The sequence below is a fragment of the Oncorhynchus keta genome, chromosome 34, assembly GCF_023373465.1.
Source record: "Oncorhynchus keta strain PuntledgeMale-10-30-2019 chromosome 34, Oket_V2, whole genome shotgun sequence".
NCBI classification, from domain to species: domain Eukaryota; kingdom Metazoa; phylum Chordata; class Actinopteri; order Salmoniformes; family Salmonidae; genus Oncorhynchus; species Oncorhynchus keta.
In genome coordinates this window covers 10,796,559-10,815,815 of record NC_068454.1, presented here as the reverse complement: position 1 = coordinate 10,815,815, position 19,257 = coordinate 10,796,559, and positions in this window count along the sequence as shown.

Below are 19,257 nucleotides of genomic sequence, written 5' to 3'. Positions count from 1 at the left end.
AATTGAGACTCTGCATTCAGAATTCTGCAAAAACATCCCCAGGTTACAAAGTAAAACACCAAATAATGCATGCAGAGCCGAATTAGGCTGATATCCATTAATCCAGAAAATTATACAACCGCCTAAAAGGAAGCAATTACCAAACCTTGCACAACAAATCCATCAACCAACATAGAGATTAATCAGGAGAAGAATCCCCTAAGCAAGCTGGTCCTGGGGCTCTATTCACAAACATAAACAGACCCCACAGAGCCCAGAACTCCTGAGTGGCACAGTGGTCTAAGACATTGTACCTCATTAGTTTTGGAATTTTGGACAAAATAAAATAAATGTATAGCTTCAACAGCAGCACTAGCTCAGTATACAATGTAAGTATGTTTGAGAGAGGGGAGAGAGATGGAAGAGAGAGGGATACGGAGCGAGAGAAGGAAGAGAAATTGCATCTCAGTGCAAGATGTCCCTGGTTCGAATCCAGGCTGCATCAAATCTGGCTGTGATTGGGAGTCCCATAGGGTGGCTCACAATTGACCCAGTGTCGCCCGGGTTTGACTGGGGTGGGTTGTTATTGTAAATAAGAATTGATTCTTAACTGACTTGCCTAGTTAAATACAAAAAAGGACAACAACACAATTAGACCCAACCAAATCATGAGAAAAATATATATAATTACTTGAGAAATAGGAAAGAATTTACCAAAAAACAGAGCATAGTGGAATGCTATTTGGCCCTAAACAGATTACACAGTGGCAGAATGACTGACCCAAAAATTAAGGAAAGCTTTGACTATGTACAGAGTCATTGAGCATGGTGTTGTTATTGAGAGAGGCTGCCGTAGACAGACCTGGCTCTCAAGAGAAAACAGGCTATGTGCACACTGCCCACAAAATGAGGTGGAAACTGAGCTGCACTTCCTAACCTCCTGTCAAATGTGTGACCATATTCGAGACTCAGATTACACAGAACCACAAAGAATTAAAAAAAACAAATCCAATTTTGATAAACTCCCATATCTACTCGGTGAAACACGACAGTGTTCCATCACAGCAGCAAGATTTGTGACCTGTTGCCACTAGAAAAGGGCAACCAGTGAGGAACAAACACCATTGTAAATACAACCCATATTTATTTTGATTTATTTTCCCTTTTGTACTTTAACTATTTGCACATAATATGTGTGTCTTTTTTATTTTGGAACTTTCGTGAGTGTAATGTTTAATGTTAATTTTTATTGATTATTTCACGTTTGTTTGTTATCTCTCCTTCTGCCCCCTATCAGGTGGAACCTCTGTCAGGTTGGGCATCGTATGAGGGGGAAGCCATTTAGTGACGGACATTACTGTGTCACCTGCTGATGTCAGTGAGCCGAATCCCAATCAGTTATTCATGAAGCGATCTGAGGGGCACACACACACACACACACACACACACACACACACACACACACACACACACACACACACACACACACACACACACACACACACACACACACACACACACACATGTCCCCCTGTTTCGAACACCTCTCACTTTGGCTTAATTCACTGACTCACCTTATGAATGAGGAGAAATAGAGACAGAAAAATGAACAAGGTGGCAGACATGACAGGACACTTTTAGCGGAGGTGAAAACAGGCTTGACAGGAGAGATACATGGCTGCAATCACTGGCGGCCACCAAGACAGAATGACATATCTTCTATGGAAAGACTTGTCATTTAAGACATGAAGAAACCGTTTCTGGTGAAAGCAACTGTCTGAGAATGAGTTTCAGTTATTGAAACTGTCTGAATTCAAATGACTGATTCGGAGTGTGAAAACGAGTGAATGTCGACCGTTTGAATGGAGCTTCTGTGGTTTTCTTGATTTCTCTGAAAGTGTGTGTGCAAGTATACTTTATAAGGTCAGTGTTGATGTCACTATGATTCCCCCTAATGAAAGTTTGAAGTCGTCCTGAAACATTAATGTCATCATATTGTCATATCTCAGGGAAACAACCAAATGACATCCAGGTGCCTTCAGATAGTCTCCACACACCTTGACTATGTCACCTTATCATATTGTCATATCTCAGGGAAACAACCAAATGACATCCAGGTGCCTTCAGATAGTCTCCACACACCTTGACTTTTTCCACATTCTGAATTTAAAATGGAATTGCATTGAGATTACAGTTTTTTACAATCACTTTGGCACTAATTTCAGAACCTTGTGGTTCGGTTATCACTTGTAACACAGGCTGTCCAATGTTCAAAACATTGAATTGTGCATTCATATCCTTAAAGAAACCTTGCACTTTCAGAATCATTGGTTCAAATAACAATTTAACTAGGCAAGTCAGTTAAGAACAAATTCTTATTTTCAATGACGGCCTAGGAACAGTGGGTTAACTGCCTGTTCAGGGGCAGAACAACAGATTTGTACCTTGTCATTCAGGGGTTTGACCTTGCAACCTTCCGGTTACAAGTCCAACGCTCTAACCACTAGGCTACCCTGCCATAGGAACATTCATTTAGATCACCCAAAAACAAGACATCGATAGTTTCACTGTGTAGTTGTTCGTATAATCATTAAATATTATAGTACACAATATGTGATACATGTTTTGTTATGGTACTACACGCAAATGCATCCCTGTAAAATAACTAGTAGAGAGACAGACACAGTGGAATCATTGAACACAGTGGAATCATTGAACACAGTGGAATCATTGAACACAGTGGAATCATTGAACACAGTGGAATCATTGAACACAGTGGAATCATTGAACAACATATTGAAATGTATTGATGAAATACAATAAAATCAAAACATAGTTTTCTTTGAATCAAAGCAAATATAATTAACCTAAACATAATTAGCATAATTAGCTAAGAATCTCCGGGCATGGCGAATCCAGGCCCGACACTGGTCTGGCCACTCCAATACGTTGCCTTTGTCGTCCTTAAGCCACAACTTTGGAAGTATGCTTGGGGTCAATGGAAGACCCATTTGCGACCAATATTTAACTTCCTGACTGATGTCTTGAGATGTTGCTTCAATATATCCACATAATTTTCCTCCCTCATGACGCCATCTATTTGTGAAGTCCCTCCTGCAGCAAAGCACACCCACAACATGATGCTGCCACCCCCGTGCTTCACGGTTGGGTTGGTGTTCTTCGGCTTGCAAGCCTCTCTCTTTTTCCTCTAAACATAACGATCGTCATTAGGGCCAAACAGTTCTATTTTTGTTTCACCAGACCAGAGGATATTTCCTCTGTTGCAAACCGTAGTCTGGCGGTTTTATGGCGGTTTTGGAGCAGTGGCGTCTTCTATACTGAGCAGCCTTTCAGGTTATGTCGGTATAGGACTCGTTTTACTGTGGATATAGATACTTTTGTATCTGTCTCTTCTAGCATCTTCACAAGGTCCTTTGCTTTTGTTCATCTCTTGGAGACAAAGCACATCTCCTTCCTGAGCGGTCTGATGACTGCGTGGTCCCATGGTGTTTATACTTGCATACATTTGTTTGTACAGATGAACGTGGTACCTTCAGGTGTTTGGGAATTGCTCTCAACGATGAACCAGACCTGTGGAGGTCTTGGCTGATTTATTTTGATTTTCCCATGTCAAGCAAAGAGGGACTGAGTTTGAAGGTAGGTCTTAAAATACATAGCTTGTTAACAAGACATATTTGGAGTGGTTGAAAACAAGTTTGAATTATTCCAACATAAGTGTATGGAAACTTCAGCCATCTTTGTTGAAAACCGTCACCAGGCACTGGTGGCTCACGTCAAATGTGTCACTGGAACCACTCGATATGATTGGTCATATAAAAACCTTTAGACCCAAATGCATAATGAGTGCTCAAACTCCCCCTTGCGGTGGTCTGGAGCAATGAAGTTGTGACGCTGGGTAGTCCCGCGGTGTAACCTCTCAACTTTTATAGGAGGAACCACTGTACCTGAACATACTCGGTCCTCAGTTGCTTCACTCTGTCTGCATTTCTTTCTAAAGGCACACGGTACAGCTGTTTTAGAGACACCTGGTGCCTTTTCAGCATGTGTGCAATAGTCGGCAAACTTATGGCTTCCACATTGTTGAAAATGTCGTCATAGTCCAGGATGTGCTGCCAAATTTCTACAAGGCAAATATAATTTCTGGCCCAAACCAAATTGACCACAGCCCGCTCTTGTTGGTCAGTCAGAATGTTGCCTCTGCCTCCCTTATTTGGCCTAGTCTCAATTCTGCAGGGAAAATTACAGTAAGAACACATTTAGTCACATCACCTACTCTGTGGTACACATTGGCATGCAGTATACAGTCATTTGACAATTGAGAGTAGCCTAATGTTTAGTGCATGCTGAAGACTTACATTGTGGAAAGTTCTGATGATTGAGGCCACGGTTGAACTTGTGAGCTTTGGTTGAATCATTGTAGCTGCCTCAGTCATTGTCATGCCATGATTTACGACATGGTCTACAACCATTGCTCGGATTTCATTGGACACTCTTTGCTGTTGCTGCCGCTGTCTTGGTCCGTGGCCTTGTCCTCTACTACGTTCCCCCACACCTCTCAAACGAGGCCCACGACCACCTCTCAGAAGGGGTGCTTGTCCTCCACCACGTTCCCCCACACCTCTCAAACGAGGCCCACGACCACCTCTCAGAAGGGGTGCTTGTCCTCCACCACGTTCCCCCACACCTCTCAAACGAGGCCCACGACCACCTCTCAGAAGGGATGCTTGTCCTCCACCACGTTCCCCCACACCTCTCAAACGAGGCCCACGACCACCTCTCAGAAGGGTGCTTGTCCTCCACCACGTTCCCCCACACCTCTCAAACGAGGCCCACGACCACCTCTCAGAAGGGGTGCTTGTCCTCTACTACGTTCCCCACACCTCTCAAACGAGGCCCACGACCACCTCTCAGAAGGGGTGCTTGTCCTCCACCACGTTCCCCCCACACCTCTCAAACGAGGCCCACGACCACCTCTCAGAAGGGGTGCTTGTCCTCCACCACGTTCCCCCACACCTCTCAAACGAGGCCCACGACCACCTCTCAGAAGGGGTGCTTGTCCTCTACTACGTTCCCCCACACCTCTCAAACGAGGCCCACGACCACCTCTCAGAAGGGGTGCTTGTCCTCCACCACGTTCCCCCACACCTCTCAAACGAGGCCCACGACCACCTCTCAGAAGGGGTGCTTGTCCTCCACCACGTTCCCCAACACCTCTCAAACGAGGCCCACGACCACCTCTCAGAAGGGGTGCTTGTCCTCCACCACGTTCCCCCACACCTCTCAAACGAGGCCCACGACCACCTCTCAGAAGGGGTGCTTGTCCTCCACCACGTTCCCCCACACCTCTCAAACGAGGCCCACGACCACCTCTCAGAAGGGGTGCTTGTCCTCCACCACGTTCCCCCACACCTCTCAAACGAGGCCCACGACCACCTCTCAGAAGGGGTGCTTGTCCTCCACCACGTTCCCCCACACCTCTCAAACGAGGCCCACGACCACCTCTCAGAAGGGGTGCTTGTCCTCCACCACGTTCCCCCACACCTCTCAAACGAGGCCCACGACCACCTCTCAGAAGGGGTGCTTGTCCTCCACCACGTTCCCCCACACCTCTCAAACGAGGCCCACGACCACCTCTCAGAAGGGGTGCTTGTCCTCTACTACGTTCCCCCACACCTCTCAAACGAGGCCCACGACCACCTCTCAGAAGGGGTGCTTGTCCTCCACCACGTTCCCCCACACCTCTCAAACGAGGCCCACGACCACCTCTCAGAAGGGGTGCTTGTCCACCACCACGTTCCCCCACACCTCTCAAACGAGGCCCACGACCACCTCTCAGAAGGGGTGCTTGTCCTCCACCACGTTCCCCCACACCTCTCAAACGAGGCCCACGACCACCTCTCAGAAGGGGTGCTTGTCCTCCACCACGTTCCCCCACACCTCTCAAACGAGGCCCACGACCACCTCTCAGAAGGGGTGCTTGTCCCCTGCCATTCCTTTGACCACCACCGTCTTCCTCGTCTTCCTCCCACTGCTTGACCTCTATTGTGACCTGGATCACCTGCAGGTTCCACGTTATCACTATGTTGTTGTAGGTGGATACCACTTATTTCACTATATACTCGTACCACAATGTGAAAACAATCATCAGTAACGAGTTGGCAGTATTGGAAAAGCAATTACAATGGCCTACATGCACGTTATTAGGTACACCTGCGTGTTAACGCAAATAGCCTGCCTCTTCGAACTGCGAATCATGTGGCTGCCTGCAACTCAATATATAGAGTATAAAGAGTAGAGAGCTTTAGTTGTTGTTCGACCAAACATTAGAACGGGTAAGATGCGTAATCTAAGCAACTTTGACTGTGGTATGATTGTTGGTGCCACACATGGTGGTTCCAGCATATCAGAAACAGCTGCCCTCCTGGGATTTTTACACACTACAGTCTCTAGAGTTTACAGAGAATGGTGCGCTAAACCAAACACATTCAGTGAGCGGCAGTTCTGTGGGCAAAAACACCTTGTTAATGAGAGAGGTCAGAAGAGAATGTCCTGACTCATTCAAGCTAACAGAAAATCCACACATGTTGTGTAGAATAGCATCTCTTAACGTACAACACCGTGAATAATTCAGGCTGTTGTGGAGGCAAAAGGGGGTCCTACTCAGTACTAGATAGGTATACCTAATATAGTGGCCAGTGAGTGTACAGTAATGTCAACTCTGAAAACATGGTCTGGAAAAGTGGTACATGGAACTATAGAAACAATGTCTGATTAGGAATGATGATGAAATATTACATCCATAGATAATGTAGTCCAATTCGTTCATGTTCCACAGTAATTTATGTCAATGGATCTCGTTATCCTGAAACGTTCATGAACTAAACATTATTGTTAGTCAGTTTCCACAAAACTATGCATTAAGAGTAATGCAACAGCTACTTATCATTTTGAGCAGTTGTATCAATTGATAGTTAGATCATTGTAGTGAAATGAATAGCCAGTCAACTCAGATGTAATATGTGAATTGTATTTTGAAATGGTAATACTTTGATGTTAAGTTGTGTCAATTATCCAAGCAAGTATCCAATATCCAAGCAATGGGCATTTTGAACATTGGTTGTGAGTTTTGGGTCTAAGAGTTTTGAAAAAAGGTTCTGATATTAGTGCCAATGTGATTGTAAAAACCTGTAATGTCAAAGTGGAATTGTGTTTTTCAATATTTTTACAAAGTAATTAAAAATGAAAACTGAAATGTCTTAAATCAATAAGTACTCAACCCCTTTATTAGGGCAAGCCTGAGTAAGTTCAGGAGTAAAAAGGTGCTTAAAACATCTTTGGGATAGGGGGTGGTATTTTGACATCTGGATGAAAAGAGTGCCCAAAGTAAACTGCCTGCTACTCAGGCCCAGAAGCTAGAAAAAACATATAATTGGTAGATTTGGATAGGAAAATAGTTTCTAAAACTGTTAAAATAATGTCTGTGAGTATAACAGACCTAAAATGGCAGGTGAAACCCCAAGGACAAACCATATATATATATATTTTTTTAAATTCAGCATGGCACTGATTTCAATGGCTGGCACTTTTATAATAGGATGAAATTGTCCCCGATTGCAGTTCATAGGGCTTCCACTAGATGTCAACAGTCTCTAGAAAGCGTTTTAGGCTGGTTTTTGGAAAAATTAGGGAGTAGTTGTAGTTTTTCTAAGTGTCTACCATTTTGGCTGTAATGATTCCAAGTGCATGGCCGAGAGAGCAGGTTATTTTTGTTTATCTCCGGCAAATACAATAATGATTCTCCGTCTTAAATTTTCTAGTTTATTTGCGTATTAGGGTACCTAAGGTTTGATTATAAACGTTGATTGACTTGTGTGGATAAGTTTATTGGTAACGTTTGGGATCCATATTGTAGGCATTTTGAAGGAAACCGTGTGGATTATTGACTGAAGCGCGCCAGCTAAACTGAGTTTTTATGGATATAAAGAAGGACTTTATCGAACAAAAGGACAATTTGTAATGTAACTGAGACCTTTTGGAGTGCCAACAGAAGAAGACCTTCAAAGGTAAGGCATAAATTATATTGCGATTTCTGACTTCGTGTCGCAACTCCCTGGTTGAAAATGATTAGTTATGCATTTGTGTGCTGGGCGCTGTCAGATAATCGCATGGTTTGCTTTCGCCGTTAAGCCTTTAAGAAATCAGACACGGCGGCTGAATTAACAACAACTTAAGCTTTATTTTGATGTATTACACTTGTGATTTCATGAAAGTTTAATATTTATAGTAATTTAATTAGAATTTGGCGTTCTGCCATTTCACCAGATGTTGTCCAGTTGTCCAGCTAGTGGCACGCTTATCCCAAACAGGTTTAACAAGTCACATAATAAGTTGCACGGACTCACTCTGTGTGCAATAATAGTGAATGATTTTTTAATGACCTCATCTCTGTACTCCACAAATACAATTACAATATGTATCTAGTTTGACATACCATAGCAAAGTGTTTTTTTGGGGGGCCATGAAATATCGGCATCTGTCTGTGTGACTCACACATGATCCATTATGTCAAATTTGTCAAGAAATATTTTGGAGAAGTTGACTGACTTCTGTTCAATCTTGATTAATAAGAATAGCTCTGCAAAGGGTTTCAGTATAACTTTGTTATTGTGTACTTTCTCTCTCAAAGGGTTGTGGACCTGCCGCTGCCCACACAAGCATTCTGAGATTTAGCATATGTGATTTTTTTAATGTTTTTGACGCATTTCTAAAAAGGCTGTGTGGGTTTGGAACATTCAACCTTGGGATGTCTAGCTCCTTTGTTCTACTCTTCATTTATCTTTTATTCTCTTCAGCATTTCTATGCTGATACATTTCTCAGTATGGGTAAATGGTCTGTGTGTGTGTGTGTGTGTGTGTGTGTGTGTTTGTGTACATGTGTGTGTGCGTTTACATGTGTATGTGTTTGTGTGTATACATGTGTGTGTGTGTGTTTAAGTGCGCCTGTGTGTGTTCATGTGTGTGTGTGTACACATCAATAGGGAGAGGAAATACCCTTGAAAGCATTGTTTGTTGCTGGTGTAACAGCTACTCGTGAAGGGAGGAGTGTTCCAAAGACAAAGATCCATAACACAGTTTGAGGTAGATGTCACCCCTAACCACATATATAGGATCAGATTCCCCTACCACCAATCTTAACCTTTACCATTGGGGGTTGAAACAAATCTGACACATTATCAGTATAAAATGTACTTTTATGTACCCCTCTAGGACAAGCTTGTTTCCGCTGAGCAGTGCCCCAAAATGGAGGCCTCTCCCTGGGATCACTCTCTCTCCTATAGAATCTCTCTCCTGACCTGAAGCTATCCATGGAAGTCTACACTATGCTCCAGTGCAGTTTTTTAAGTTAACTTATTGGTGACACAGCAGTTGCATTAACTTCTGGGTGACAGGGGGCAGTATTTTCACGTCCGGATGAAATGCATGCCCAAATTCAACTGCCTGCTACTCATCCCCAGAAGATAAGATATGCATAGTATTAGCAGATTTGGATGGAAGACACTATGAAGTTTCTAAAACTGTTTGAATCATGTCTGTGAGTATAACATAACATATTTAGCAGGCGAAACCCAGAGGACAAAATATTCCGATTTTTTGGTTTGTTGAGGTCACTCTCTTTTCAATGGGTTTCGTTGGGAATCCAGATTTCTAAGGGACCTTCTTGCAGTTCCTATGGCTTCCACTGGATGTCAACAATCTTTAGAAATTGGTTGAGGTTCTTTGTGTAATGGAAAAGTACAGCCATCTTGAACGAGGGTCACTTGAAGTGTACTGTTAGATAGAGGCGCGTGACCAGAAAGCTACAGTTTGTTTTCTTCCTGTATTGAACACAGATCATCCCGTCCTCAATTTTATCGATTGTTTACGTAAAAAAATACCTAACATTGTATTACAAATGTCACGAACCTCGCTGAAGAGGGTGCCTCTTCCTGTTCGGGCGGGGCTCGACGGTCGTCGTCACCGGCCTATTAGCTGCCATCGATTCCTTTTCCGTTTGCGTTGGTTAATGGTTAATTGGGTACACCTGTTTTGTATTAGGGTTTGTTTGTAGGGTATTTAAGGGCACTAGGCCCGCTGGGTATTTTGTGCGGGCTTGTTTTTTGTTACTCTGTGTTTGATGGTGTGATTTGTTTTCTTATCTTTATTCTCTGGTCTATTTTGTCCTGTTTTGGACTGGCAACCTATATACGCCCTGTCTGTTGGCGTGATCATTTTCGGTTGCACCGGTGTAATAAATTTGATAAACGACAGAACCCTACTCTCTGCGCCTGATACCATCCACCACTCATAGTTATTCGTAACAACAAAAGTAGTTTGAAATGTTTTGGCAAAGTTTACAGGTAACTTTTGAGATATTTTTGTAAGTCACGTTGCGCAAGTTGGAACCGGTGTTTTTTTGGATCAAACGCGCCAAATAAATGGACATTTTGGATATATATCGACCGAATTAATCAAACAAAGGGACCATTTGTGATGTTTATGGGACATATTGGAGTGCCAACAAAAGAAGCTCGTCAAAGGTAAGGCATTAATTATATTTACATTTCTGCGTTTTGTGTCGCGCCTGCAGGGTTGAAATATTTTTGTTGACTGAGGTGCTATCCTCAGATAATAGCGTCGTTTGCTTTCGCCGAAAATACTTTTTGAAATCTGACATTTTGGCTGGATTCACAACAAGTGTAGCTTTAATTTGCTATCTTGCATGTGTGATTTAATGAAAGTTAAAAATATATTTTTTTAATTTGGCGCTCTGCATTTTCCCTGGCTTTTGGCCAGGTGGGCATGCCACATATCCCAGAGAGGTTAACCAAAAAAGCTACTTTTATGGTTGACTACATCTTATGTGGCATCTATAGTAGTCATACACTTGAAATCTAGTCCCGAAATTGACAAAACAAAGGTAAGCAGTATAACAGAGCACGCCCACATCAAACCACACCCCCATGACCCAAAATCAAAATGACATTTTGTTAATGAGTAGGAGGAAAAACATGTTTTTTAAATGAGGAAAATCAAGCCTGAAATCAGTTCTTCAATTGAATAATGGGAGTCTTGTGAGTGGAAACATCCGAGATGACCAAGTTACCTGATGCTAAGTGTACTTATTGTTTTGTCAAACGATCGATAAACTTACACAAACGCTTGTATTGCTTTCGCTGTAAAGCATAATTTCAAAATCTGAGACGACAGGTGGATTAACAAAAGGCTAAGCTGTGTTTTGCAATATTGCACTTGTGATTTCATGAATATGAATATTTTCTAGTAATATTATTTGTCTGTGGCGCTATGCTATTCAGCGTTGCTGATGACAATTATCCGGATCCGGTATGGGTGGTTCAGAGAGGTTAATCTGTGTTTGTGGTTTAGGTGAAAGTGGTTTAGGTGAAACCCATTATGGGGATGTGTTGGTGGTATGTGTGTGTGTGTGCTTAGGAACCTTAGAAATGGAGCAAATGGAGCAACTGCACCCCCACATTCAAAATAGGGGTGCAAATGTCTGTTTTTGCACTCCCACTTTTTTTTATAAGAAAAGTATCATGATCCATTTGGTAATTTGTCATTTTCAATGACTAGTAATGTTTTGAGCTAGTCTGTCTATTTTATAGATGTGTTCATTTTATATATGAATAAAAAAAATGTATGGGCCTAATAGTAAAGACATGATGGTTGTCTTTTATGGAAGGCTCTCCAACATAATCCAGGTAGAACCAGGAATTCCCCAGGGCAGCTGTCTAGGCCCCTTACTTTTTTCAATATTCACTGATGACATGTCACTGGCCTTGAGTAAAGCCAGTGTGTCTATGTATGCGGATGACTCAACACTATACACATCAGCTACTACAGCGAGTGATATCACAGCAACACTTAATTTGTAACGGCAAGATGTTCCGCAAGCGGAACCCCTCGACAACATTGGATGAAATGGCAGAGCGCCAAATTCAAAATAAATTACTATAAATATTAAACTTTCATGAAATCACACATGCAATACACCAAATTAAAGCTACACTTGTTGTTAATCCAGCCAATGTGTCAGATTTCAAAAAGGCTTTATGGCGAAAGCAAACCATGCGATTGTCTGAGGATAGCACCCCACAAAACAAACACGACATTCATATTTCAACCCGCCAGGCACCTTACCTTTGAAGATCTTCTTTTGTTGGCACTCCAATATGTCCCATAAACATCACAAATGGTCCTTTTGTTCGATTAATTCCATCGTTATATCTCCAAAATGTCAATTTTTGATCCAGAAAAACACCGGTTCCAACCTGACGACAAAATATATAATAACTGACTACAAAATATTTAATAAGTTACCTGTAAACTTGTTCCAAAAATGTCAAACAACTTTCCTAATACAACTTTAGGTATTTTTTAATGTAAAGAATCGATCAAATTTAAGATGGGATAAACTGCGTTCAATAGCGGATAAAAACAAAGTGGAGTGAGCTTTCAGTTCACCAGCCTCCAACAAACAGTACACTTCACTCAACCAGGGGAAAGGACACAAACGATTGGGTTACCAGGTGGTTCTTGTCCATTCAACGCCTCTCATTTTCTGTTGTGCACAGGTCAAGGGCGAAGCAGGGAAACGCAGATGCCCTATCGAGAAGGGAAACATACGTCGCACTGACAACAGTCTCCTCCCCGACAGAGCTAAGGAGGGATGTATGGCGTACAGCAGGTCTGCCACCAGGGGGAGACTCGTCGAGTATACATCACGAGGCGATGGCTCCATCTGCTGGACGTGCCAGGTCTCGATGGGCTCTCCACCCAGGACTAATTGGGGCTAATTGGGGAGTTGGTGAGTAATCAAGGGCTGATTAATTGTCAATTAATCACTGTGGGTGGGGTTTCTAGGGAAGGAGGCGGGATGTAAGTGAGTCACAGAGGTGGTAGGGTTTCAGACCTGTCAATTAATTATCAGGGGTGGGACTTTCAGGGAGTAGATTAGTAATCTAGTCATTAAAACTCTTTTGCAATATAATGTGGCAAAATATAAAAAATGGTTGTGTTCTGTTCTTCCCATTTGTTAAGAAACAGTGTAGAATTGCAAGCTTTTGCACCCCCACTTTCAGACAAAATCAGACGCCCATGTGAATGTGTGTGTGGCTATGTGTCAGCGGAGAGAGCGTGTGTGTGGGGCTGTGTGCTGCATGTTGAGTGGGTTGCCATGCATTCTTCCAGCCTTATTCACCGTGCTAGCGTGGGCGGCTGATTCTGCATTCAGCAGGTTTACCTCAGGGGAAAATGATTTTTTTTAAACACGGCCTTTGAAATTGATGACTAATTGTTTTATTTTTCATCTCTCTCTCTCTCTCTCTCTCTCTCTCAATATTCTCCCTCTCTTGCGTCCTCTTCATCTCTGTCTCACTCAATCTTCGCTCTCTTTCTCTGCCCATCTCTCTCTCTCTCTCACTCACACTCTCTCCCTCTTGGCTATGCAGTGCAGGGATGGAGGGTATGAGAAAGGAAGAGTGAGAATGACCATGATTGAGAGATGTACAATCCCCAGTCACCTCTCAGTGATTTAATAAGTTTAACACAGTTTATTGCTATGGTATGAAAAGAGAGGAATCGAAAGAGAAAGAGGGCTATATCCCATTGTATGAATGTCCCGTAATATGTTCTACACTGTATCTCTCCACATTACAGCACATAGTGCTGCATACTGATGAATCATGGCTTGTATTACTTGAATAAGATAAAGAATTTGTGATGCGTGACAAGCCATGAGTGTGTCAGGTAAACATTGACCAAAACTAATGGAAATACTCTGTACCAAAACACTAATATATAACAGTGAATATGAATCACAAGGAAACCGTTGCATTTTTGTGAATGAACGTGATTTCAGCAATTAACTTTGTGTTTGTGACTAAACCCGAAGTATTGCTGGTTAATGTAGCATAACCCAATCCAGTTCTTCACATACCTAAACCACCATAACGTCTTCACTCTACACACACCCACACACATGCACACTCACAGTCCCATGCCACACATACCAGGGAGACGTCAATTTAACAGCTTGACTCTGCAAGTACATGCATGTCGGTCTCTAGAGGAGAAATACCTCATGTCTAAATCATTTTTTTAAGGTCATATTTTCACATTACTTTTTTTTTTGTTATTGACATTTATAAGGTTTACATAGAAAATAAACGTGACCATTGCAGGCAGCAGTGTGTTTCCATGGAACTATATTGTGTCAATAAAAACAGCTGGACTTAATGACATCACCACTAAACACAAAATACTTTTTCACAAAAATAAATGTAGTGGATAAAGTGTTTCCATTTCCCATTTAGGGAATTTTTTATTTTACTAGGCAAGTCAGTTAAGAACACATCCTTATTTTCAATGACTGCCTAGGAACAGTGGGTTAACTGTCTTGTTCAGGGGCAGAACGACAGATTTGTACCTTGTCAGCTCGGGGATTTGAACTTGCAACCTTCCGGTTACTAGTCCAACGCTAGGCTACCCTGCCGCCCCTAATAAATTGGCGACAGCCTATATGTCCTCCCACCTATCTGTTTCATGTCTCAGGTAGCCAGTGAAAGCCTATATGTCCTCCTATCAAATGTATTTATAAAGCCCTTCTTACATCAGCTGATATCTGAAAGTGATGTACAGAAATCCAGTCTAAAACCCCAAACAGCAAGCAATGCAGGTGTAGAAGCACAGTGGCTAGAAAAACCCCAAAAGAAACCTAGAGAGGAACCAAGCTACGAGGGGTGGCCAGTCCTCTTCTGGCTGCGCTGGGTGGCGATTATAACAGAACATGGCCAAGATTTTCAAATGTTCATAAATGACCAGCATGGTCAAATAATAATAATCACCGTAGTTGTCGAGGGTGCAACAGGTCAGCACCTCAGGAGTAAATGTCAGTTGGCTTTTCATAGCCAATCATTCAGAGTATCTCTGCGCCTTACGCTGTCTCCAGAGAGTTGAAAACAGCAGGTCAGGGACAGGTATCAGGTCAGGGACCGGTAGCACGTCCAGTGAACAGGTCAGGGTTCCATAGTCACAGGCAGAACAGCTGAAACTGGAGCAGCAGCACAGCCGGGTTGAACTGGGGAGAGCAAGGAGTCATCATGCCAGGTAGTCCTGAGGCATTGTCCTAGGGCTCAGGTCCTCCGAGAGAGAAAGAGATTTAGAGAGAGCAAATTTATATTCACACAGGTCTCCGGATAAGACCGGAGAAATACTCCAGATATAACAGACTGACCCTAGCCCCCCGACACAAACTACTGCAGCATAAATACTGGAGGCTGAGACGAGGGGTCAGGAGATACTGTGGCCCCATCTGATGATACCCCCGGACAGGGCCAAACAGGCAGCATATATAACCCCACCCACTTTGCCAAAGTACAGCCCCCACACCTCTAGAGGGATATCTTCAACCACCAACTTACCATCCTGAGACAAGGCCGAGTATAGCCCACAAAGATCTCCGCCACGGCACAACCCAAGGGGGGCCCCAACCCAGACAGGAAGACCACGTCGGTGACTCAACCCACTCAAGTGACGCACCCCTCCTAGGGACGACATGGAAGAGCACCATTAAGCCAGTGACTCAGCCCCTGTAATAGGCAGGGCATCCCAATGGAGAGAGGGGAACTGGCCAGGCAGAGACACCAAAGGTGGTTCGTTGCTCCAGAGCCTTTCTGTTCACCTTCACACACCTGGGCCAGACTACACTCAATCATATGACCTACTGAAGAGATGAGTCTTCAATAAAGACTTGAAGGTTGAGACCGAGTCTGTCTCTCTCACATGGGTAGGCAGACCATTCCATAAAAATTGAGCTCTATAGGAGAAAGCCCTGCCTCCAGCGATTTGCTTAGAAATTCTAGGGACAATTAGGAGGCTTGCGTCTTGTAACCGTAGCGTATGTGTAGGTATGTACGGCAGGACCAAATCGGATGATAGGTAGGAGCAAGCCCATGAAATGCTTTGTAGGTTAAAACCTTGAAATCAGCCCTTATCAGGAAGCAGTAGGGAGGCTCGCACTGGAATAATATGATACTTTTTTTGGATTCTAGTCAGGTTTCTAGCAGCCGTATTTATTACTATCTGAAGTTTATTTTGTGCTTTATCCGGGTAGCCGGAAAGTAGAGCATTGCAGTTGTCTAACATAGAATCAACAAAAGATTTCATGTCTCCTGCCTATCTATTTCATGTCTAAGGTAGACTACGGAAGCCAGCCTGGATGAAATGCAATAGTTAACTAATATTTGCAATATTCCAATAATTCTTATGTATCAACGTATGAAATAACTTGCTGTCCTGTAGATCTGAAAAAACTTGCTGTCCCGTAGATCTGAAACAGGATGGTGAAACTTGCCAGCCAAACAGAAAAGCAAGGCGAAGTAATTCAAGGTATATTTGAAATTCAGGACAGTCCTGACTAGTTGAACAAATTTGATTTTGCAAGCAGTAGACATTTATAATTAATTGTAGAGTGAAGCTTTATAGTGACGTGATGTTATCACGTACCCCGCATACCTTCGAAATGATTCGGCAATCATCATTTATTTAAAACAGTTTCTATCATGATGTGTAACAATAAAGAAACGTCTGACAAAAGAGATCCACCCCTGTCCAACAGATAATTACAGTGCATTACAGTACATTAGTGCATTACAGTGCATTCAAATAGTATTCAGGCCACTTTACCCCCCAATTGTTACCTTACAGCCACAATACCTCACACTTACAAAGAAAACATTTCTAAAAACCTGTTTTGCACATTTATAAAACATAAAAATATCACATTTATTGAAACACCTTTGGCAGTGATTACAGCCTCGAGTCTTACGTCTGATGCTACAAGCTTGACACACCTGTATTTGAGGAGTTTCTCCCATTGATCTCTGCAGATCCTCTCAAGCTCTGTCAGGTTGGATGGGGAGCGTCGCTATACACAGCTATTTTCAAGTCTCTCCAGAGATTTTCGATCAGGTTCAAGTCCGAGCTACGGCTGGTCCACTCAAGGACATTGAGAGACTTGTAATCTTCACACCAGTCTGAGGTCCTGAGTGCTCTGGAGCAGGTTTTCATCAAGAAACTCTCTGTACTTCGCTCCTTTCATCTTTCCCTCATACCTGACTATTCTCCTTGTCCCTGCCTCTGAAACACATCCCCACAGCATGATGCTGCCACCACCATGCTTCAACGTAGGGATGGTATTGGATAGGTGATGAGCGTTGCCTGGTTTCCTCCAGATGTGACGCTTGGCATTCACGCCAAAGAGTTTAATCTTGGTTTCATCAGACCAGAGAATCTTGTTTCTCAGAGTGACCATTGGGTCCTCTCCCTGACCAAGGTCCTTCTATCCTGATTGCTTAGTTTGGCCAGGTAGCCAGCTCTAGGAAGAGTCTTAATAGTTCCAAACTTCTTCCATTTAAGAATGATGGAGGCCACTGTGAACTTGGGGACCTTCAATGCTGCAGACATTTGGTACACTTCCCCAGATCTCTGCCTCGACACAATCCTATCTCAGACCTCTACGGACAATTCCTTTCGACATCATGGCTTGATTTTTACTCTGATATCCACTTACAACTATGGGATCTTATATAGACAGGTGTGTGCCTTTCCAAATCTTGTCCAATTAATTGAATTTAACACAGGTGGATGCCAATCAAGTTGTAGAAACATCTCAGGCATGATCAATGGAAAGAGGATGCACCTGAGTTCAATTTCGAGTCTCATAGCAAGGAGTCTGAATAAGTATGTAAATAATGTACAGTATATATAAAAAAAATGTAAACCTGTTTTCGCTTTGTCATTATGGATTATTGTATGTATGTATGTATGTATGTATGTATGTATGTATGTATGTATGTATTTTTTTTATTTCACCTTTATTTAACCAGGTAGGCTAGTTGAGAACAAGTTCTCATTTGCAACTGCGACCTGGCCAAGATAAAGCATAGCAGTGTGAACAGACAACACAGAGTTACACATGGAGTAAACAATAGCAAGTCAATAACACAGTAGAAAAAATGGGCAGTCTATATACAATGTGTGCAAAAGGCATGAGGAGGTAGGCGAATAATACAATTTTGCAGATTAACACTGGAGTGATAAATGATCAGATGGTCATGTACAGGTAGAGATATTGGTGTGCAAAAAAGCAGGAAAGTAAATAAATAAAAACAGTATAAAAACAGTATGGGAATGAGGTAGGTGAAAATGGGTGAGCTATTTACCTATAGACTATGTACAGCTGCAGCGATCGGTTAGCTGCTCGGATAGCTGATGTTTGAAGTTGGTGAGGGAGATAAAAGTCTCCAACTTCAGCGATTTTTGCAATTCGTTCCAGTCACAGGCAGCAGAGTACTGGAACGAAAGGCGGCCAAATGAGGTGTTGGCTTTAGGGATGATCAGTGAGATACACCTGCTGGAGCGCGTGCTACGGATGGGTGTTGCCATCGTGACCAGTGAACTGAGATAAGGCGGAGCTTTACCTAGCATGGACTTGTAGATGACCTGGAGCCAGTGGGTCTGGCGACGGATATGTAGTGAGGGCCAGCCGAGTCGCAGTGGTGGGTGGTATAAGGTGCTTTAGTGACAAAACGGATGGCACTGTGATAGACTGCATCCAGTTTGCTGAGTAGAGTGTTGGAAGCCATTTTGTAGATGACATCGCCGAAGTCGAGGATCGGTAGGATAGTCAGTTTTACTAGGGTAAGCTTGGCAGCGTGAGTGAAGGAGGCTTTGTTGCGGAATAGAAAGCCGACTCTTGATTTGATTTTTGATTGGAGATGTTTGATGTGAGTCTGGAAGGAGAGTTTGCAGTCTAGCCAGACACCTAGGTACTTATAGATGTCCACATATTCAAGGTCGGAACCATCCAGGGTGGTGATGCTAGTCGGGCATGCGGGTGCAGGCAGCGATCGATTGAAAAGCATGCATTTGGTTTTACTCGCGTTTAAGAGCAGTTGGAGGCCACGGAAGGAGTGCTGTATGGCATTGAAGCTCGTTTGGAGGTTTGATGGCACAGTGTCCAATGACGGGCCGAAAGTATATAGAATGGTGTCGTCTGCGTAGAGGTGGATCAGGGAATCGCCCGCAGCAAGAGCAACATCATTGATATATACAGAGAAAAGAGTCGGCCCGAGAATTGAACCCTGTGGCACCCCCATAGAGACTGCCAGAGGACCGGACAGCATGCCCTCCGATTTG